Consider the following 6920-nt stretch of genomic DNA (forward strand, 5'->3'; position numbering starts at 1 on the left):
AACCACCAAAAATGGTTCAAGTCACTGGTCCGAACTGGTTTTTGGCTCAAAACAGTCAGACAGACCACTTTAGTCCGGTCTTGATAACACTGATATTGACAAAATCTTTTATAGCAAATTCTATATTACCCTAGGAGGAATTGGGTATATCTCAGTAAGTTGCTATACAATGGCGTTTGATGATTTTATTGTATTTGTGATTTGTGGCAACAGTGTGCTTTGAACACAGTGTACAGGTTTGGTTCTCCTTTGCTCTCTCTAATGCCAAATCAATTTATAATTTCAACAACTAACGTCATTTACCAATGTTTTTCCGTTTTGCTAATATGTTGTTTGATTGGAGATGAAACTCATATGTGGACAGTCATCAACTTTCACCTACCTTTTTTCACGAATTTTATCTCACATGCTTTATTGTTATCATTGAATCGTCACTCACTGTGTTTGTAATATCACATTGTAATGAAAGACTATTTACTATGCTACTATGAATTACCTTGCATAGATTTGAGAGTTCAAGTAATATGGTCATGGAAGGGTTTAATATGTTGGAATTCAAAAGGAAAAGGCTTGTATTCAATGAAAGAAGGTATGTGATGTTCCTTATGGCATGGTTAGGATGGACTTTCAAAGTTGGGGGCAAACAAGTCACAGGTACAGGTTGGCGTCATTAGTGGGCCCAGGGGCTTTTGGAAGAGTTTTTATGAGGTCTGATGGCATTCGCTTGGTATATTCCATCATCTGCACAGTTAGACTTTTTTGTTCCATTGCCTTTTGACAACTTTCAAAAAACAAGGTTATTAATGGGCCTGACTCAATTAGTTACGCTTAAGGTGGTATTTCGGGGAGGGGGGGTGAGAGGGGATACTTGACAGAACACCTTAGTTTAATAGCTCGTTGGAACTGGAATGAGAAGATATACAAGATGGGATGCTTAGAAGGGAGTTGTAGTGGCCTGAGGAGGCATAGTGGCCAATTTACCATTTTCCCACATTAAAAAGATATTTTAATTGAGGGAAATGTGCTCAATGATTAAAATAATAATAAAATAGGAGCTTCTAGAGGGGTCCATCAGATCTATAAAATAAGAGGTGGGGGCCATTAGAGGACATCTTGGATTTGTGTTTTCTTCTTGTGGAGAGGTTTGAGAACCCGGTTCTCTACTTCATTTATAGCCCCAGTGTGGAAACCCTCAGGCGATTCAGTGAGATTGGGCAAGAACCCATCTCCCCTTGGTGAATTCATCTAAAATTCACAAGAGAGCTTAACAACACAGTTCGTGTCAGTGTGGTGGAGGGCCCGTGCAACATTGGAGCAAATTATCTTGGAGGCCAGCTTCTCATCTCAGCTATTTTGGTTGTATATGCATATAACCCCAGTTTATCTATGGTAATAAAAGTTAAGATAATTTTCTGCTTGTCATGTTGTTGTGTTGCATTTGGAATATTATAGTGGTATTTTAGCTGGTTTTACTGCCAGCCTGAGGGTTTGATTGTCAAAATTCTCAGATTAGATTGTTGTAGGGAAAATTTTCTGAAGCAAGGTGCCGAAGGAGTTATATTTGCTAAAGCATTTTGAAAATGCCTTGGAGCCACAATTGTCTGCTAATTGCCAAGTTCAGATTTGTATTGCACAAAATTCTTTCCTAGTGATTAGGCTGAGGTCCCTTTATCACAGGATCAAGATTTTTTTTTTTTTTTTTAAGGAAGGCAGTGTGCATATCAATTTCCCTTTTATTTGCCAGGCCAAATTGCTCTATCTTTGAAGATGACGAATTATTGGAGAGAAATCACGGAGGTTTAGAAGAGCCAAATTGTACCTAATTCCTAAGGCAATCTTCGCGGAAGCTGGCAAAGAGACAGGAGTCGTGGATGGATTGTGATCTGGTATTTTGGCATGATCTGAGATACAGTGTGTGATCCAGATAGCCAGACCAATGCATATAGACAGAGAAGTCGTGTAGAAATCAATTTGACATATATCCGCATGCAATCTTGTGCACTCTTGAATAATATGTTTGAGTATGCTTATGAGAAAATAGATGACCAAGAAGATTGTGTGTACTGAAGAGGTTCATGACGGCTTGATAAACTCTGAGCTGACATTCAAACTTCAGGTGCCGATCAAAATCGAAGCATCTTTGTTGGTTTGATTAAATTTTGCTAGGTAAAGGAAAAAAATCAAGTTGGCAGTCCAAGGTTGTCCATACCATCGTCCCACAATGGGAAGACGTTAGATATAGGATGAGTTACGTTGTAGCATAGTCGATTAGTCAACATATATACGTGCACCAGATCAAAGTGGGCAATAAAATGGTGTTAATCGACCCTGTATTGATTGAATACTATAATTGAACCGATTTAAAGATAATTGGTGGTGGGTACCGCCACAGTGGGGGGTGGGGCGAGGGAATTCTAACGAGGCATCATTTAAGTAGAGAATGACATGGTGGATCTCGAGCCACTGAAATCACAAGAACGATGAGACCATGGGACAACTGATCTGTGCCACTGTGGATGATTTGACGCGATGGAGATCCTGACTAGGCTGAATATGTATTTTGGCAAAGTTTCATGACAAATGAGCAAGGTGAAATTCGTCAGCCATTGGGATTGATTGAATATACAAGCCGAGTTGGACTGTTGACGATGATGCATTGACAAAAAGGGGGTCATCCACCGGATCATGCTATTGGTTGAATTCTGTAATTGTGGGTGATTGTTGTGTCAAAAGACCGGATCACACAAGAAAGAGCCGCAAAGATTCACTAACCGAGGGTCGAGTCCTTCTCATCAAAATTAAATAACTAATCCATCAAATCAAGCTGAGTTGTCTATCTTTGTTGAGGCAAAGCGCAAAGCCAGTACATTGGAGCAAGTTTGAATTGTGTAGGAATTTTATCAGAGTGCAAGTGTATAGACAGTGGTGCCTATAGTGTGTAGCTGTGCGTTTTGGTTAATCAATGGATCCCTGTGCGAGCAAGTTGAATGTTCATGGTAGAATCGACATACAACTGGAGAGTAGAAAATTAGTGACAAAGGAGTTTATTGGCTGAACTGATCGTTGTGCCCGAGTGTTGGAAGTTTGACAATGAATTATGTAATTTTGGGTAAAATGTAACTAGTTAGTTCTATACTGAAATAGCAGTTATTTAATGGAGGAGGCTGGTATAAAACTAGTGAATGCCCGAGAAACGTAATCATGGAGAATCATTGTTGGATCAATAGAGATTCCAATCCCTTGCCCCGTGGATGTTTCCTTGACACCCTGTCAAGGTTTTACCACGTAAATCTTGTGTGTCTATTTGTGTGTTTGGTTTCAGTTTTTCAATCAGTTATGTTCTTTTCTTGGTTAATGTATAACTGAATATTTATTTTCTTTCCTAATTTCCCTTATTCGAACAACAATTGGTATTGGAGCGATTAGTTGAATCGGGGCTTATGAGAGATCAGAAATCCACTTGCGTTCATCGCGTTGCTGCGTGGAGAGCAGAAGCTCTGCGTGTGGAGTTCTTTGCTGCGTGAAGGAGCCTGTGTTTGTGTGAAGGGCGTGTGGAGTTCTTTGCTGCGTGAAGGAGCCTGTCTCTGTGTGAAGGGTGTGTGGAGTTCTTTGTTGCGTGAAGGCTGGCAGAGCCTGTCTCCGTGTGAAGGCAAGCGCTAAACCAACGTACTCTGGGTGAAGAGTTGTTCTGCGTGCAAGGGACACTGCCTGCGTGGAAGGGCTATAGAACCAGGCAGAGCCTGCGTGAAAGTTTTGCCTGCGGTGCTGCCTTCATGGAAGATTTCTCTGCATGAAGAGGCCAACATACTCTGCGTGAAGAGCTGTTCTGCGTGCAAGGGACGCTGCTTGAACTGTGGCTGCAACCTGCGTGCTGGGCGGTGGAGTTGAAATCGAAGACTGCTTGCTGGACGGTGGTGTTGTTGCTGGTGTGAGGAGCGTTGAGGGTGGCTGCGTGTCTGCAAAAGGTGCGTGAAGGGCGGTGTGGAGTCTGCAAGAGGAAGCTACGTGGCTGAGGGTGGCCGCTGCTTCGTGCGTGTGAACGGAGGCTACTGCTCCATCTGAGCAGATCTCTGCGTGAGTTTGTCTGCAAAACCCATCGAAGAACTGCACCTGGTGAAGGGCAACACTGCTGCGGCCATAAACCTGCGTTCTGCATGGAAGAGAACCAGAGCTGAGCGTGTGTGGGGTCTGCGCTGCCAAACCAGAATCCATCAAGGCAACACTGCTGCGGTCTAAGTGCTGCCAGAGGCCTGGCTTGCTTGTCGCCAGAGGAATTCTTCAGATCAACATATATGGATCCGGGTAATCTTTCTTAAATTTGAGTGAAATTTTTTCAGAAATTTGAATTTGGAGGGAAGAAAATCAAAGAAATCCAAGAAATTTCTTTTTCCAGAAATTTGTGAAAGACAGAGGGGTAAAAATCAAAGGGTTTTTTCATTAATTTGAAAGTAAAGTCTGTTGAAGGGTTGTTGTTTTTTTTAAAAAGGGAATTATTTTTTGAGTACAAAGAGTTTGAAAAAAAAATAAACCCTAGTTGAAAGACTAAAGATTGAAACCCTAGACTGAAAGAGTGAAACCCTAGGAGGAAATAGAAAAATGGCCAAGATGTTGAATGCAAAATTCGAGGTAGAGAAATTCACCGAAAAGAGAAATTTTACTCTTTGAAAACTGAAGGTTAGGGATCTACTTGTGCAACAAGGGTTGCACAAGGCATTGGATGGGGCAACTAAGAAACCTACAACCATGACTACTTCAGACTAGGAGGACTTGGATGCCCGAGCTCTCAGTACCATCCGGTTATGCCTGGCGGATGAAGTTCTCTTCAATATTGTTGAAGAGACTACAGCTTCAGAATTGTGGGGAAATCTAGAAAAACTCTATATGACAAAGTCATTAACCAACATAATTTATTTGAAAAGACAGTTATACAGTCTTCGAATGAAAGAAGGTTCAAACGTTGCAGAACATTTGAATGTTTTTAATACACTTATATGTCAATTAACAGATATTGAAATTAAAATTAAGGAAGAAGATAAAGCCATCACCTTGCTGTGTTCTCTGCTCGAATCATGGGATCACTTCATAACTTCAATCAGCTTGAGCACTGCTGATTCTTTGAAGTTTGAATCAGTCATGGGAGCTCTCCTGTCTGAAGAAGTACGAAGGAAATCCAGTACTGAAACAGCTGCATCAGAAGCCATGGTAGCTAGAGGACGCTCAAAGGAAAGAGGAGAAAAACCAAGGGGGTCTTCCAGATCGAAATCGAAGGGAAAGAAGTGTAAGGAAAAATGTTGGCACTGCAATAAAATTGGACACTTGAAGAAAGACTGTTGGAAACGAAAGGAATCCGATAACCCGAAGAAGGAAGCGAATCAGGTCGATTCAGGTATGATAGACGAAGTTTTATCTACTGAAGAATTATGTATGATAGATGAAACTTCACGTGAATGTAATGTCTCTCAGGGTTTAGATAGCTGGCTGTTAGACTCTGGTGCTTCTCATCACATGTGCCCACATAGAAATTGGTTTACTTCATATGAAAATGTAAACGATAGTTCTGTGTTTATGGGTAATAATGTGTCATGTCAGACTGTTGGGATGGGAAATATCAGGATTAAGATGTATGATAACACAGTTAGAACATTAACTAGTGTTAGACATGTACCTGATTTGAAGAAAAAATTGATTTCTTTGGGAGTGTTGGATTCAGATGGTTATAAGTTTACAGGTCAGGATGGCGTCTTGAAAGTCTCTAAAGGAGCCCTAGTGGTTATGAAAGTAGAAAAGGTCAGAAATCTTTACAGGTTAAAAGGAAGTACTCAGGTCAGTGAAGCAGCGGTTGCGTCAGAAAAGGAAGAAGCAGGTACTCGTCTATGGCATCAACGATTGGGTCATATGAGCGAGAAAGGTCTTCAGATACTGATGAAACGTAAATCTCTTCTCGATCTGAAATCCTTGAAGTTAGATTTCTGTAAACATTGTGTGTATGAAAAACAGTGTAAACAAAGATTTAAAGTTGGAAATCATAATAGTAAAGATGTTTTAGACTATATTCATTCTAATCTGTGGGGACCATCCCCTGTTGTGACATATGGAGGTGCTCTATATTTTTTAACGTTAATTGATGATTTCTCCCGTAAAGTTTGGGTCTTTATGCTAAAAAAGAAAGCTGATGTATTCAATGTCTTTAAACAATTTAAAACAATAGTAGAGAAAAGAACAGGCAAATCTATTAAATGTTTAAGAACTGACAATGGTGGTGAGTTCACTTAAATTGAATTTGAACAATACTGTAAGGATGAGGGAATTATTAGACACAAAACTGTTGTTTATACTCCTTAGAAAAATGGTGTTGCTGAGCGTACGAATCAGACTCTTATGGAAAGAGCCAGAAGGATGATCTGTAATGCTAACTTGCAAAAGGAGTTGTGGGCAGAAGCAGTATCTACTGCTTGTTATTTAGTTAATAGATTACCTTCAGTAGCAATTAATTGTAAAATTCCTGAAGAGGTTTGGACAGGTCAGTCTTGTGATTATTCACATTTGAGGATATTTGGCTGTGATGCTTATTCTCTTATTCCTAAAAATCAACGTTCAAAATTAGATCCAAAATCGAAGTGTTATGTCTTTGTTGGGTATGACTATGCACTGAAAGGATACAGGTTGTGGGATCCTACATTGCGGAAGATAGTCATTAGTCGAGATGTAACATTTGATGAATCTTCTCTTTTAAAATCAAATGTTGAAAGAATTGAATAGGAATAGGGATTGCCAAATCAACGAGTTCATGTGTTCATGTTGTTCATGTGTTCTGGGTGATCTATGTTGTGTCATCAAGTGTTATAAGTGTGTGATCACAGAAGTCTTATTACTGTTCACATTAGCTGCATAGATCCCACACTTAGTCAAATCTGGAAAAC

The sequence above is a fragment of the Pinus tabuliformis genome, chromosome X (genome assembly GCF_031772625.1).
Source record: "Pinus tabuliformis cultivar Carrire ecotype Pingquan chromosome X, CPIR1, whole genome shotgun sequence".
Lineage (NCBI taxonomy): Eukaryota > Viridiplantae > Streptophyta > Pinopsida > Pinales > Pinaceae > Pinus > Pinus tabuliformis.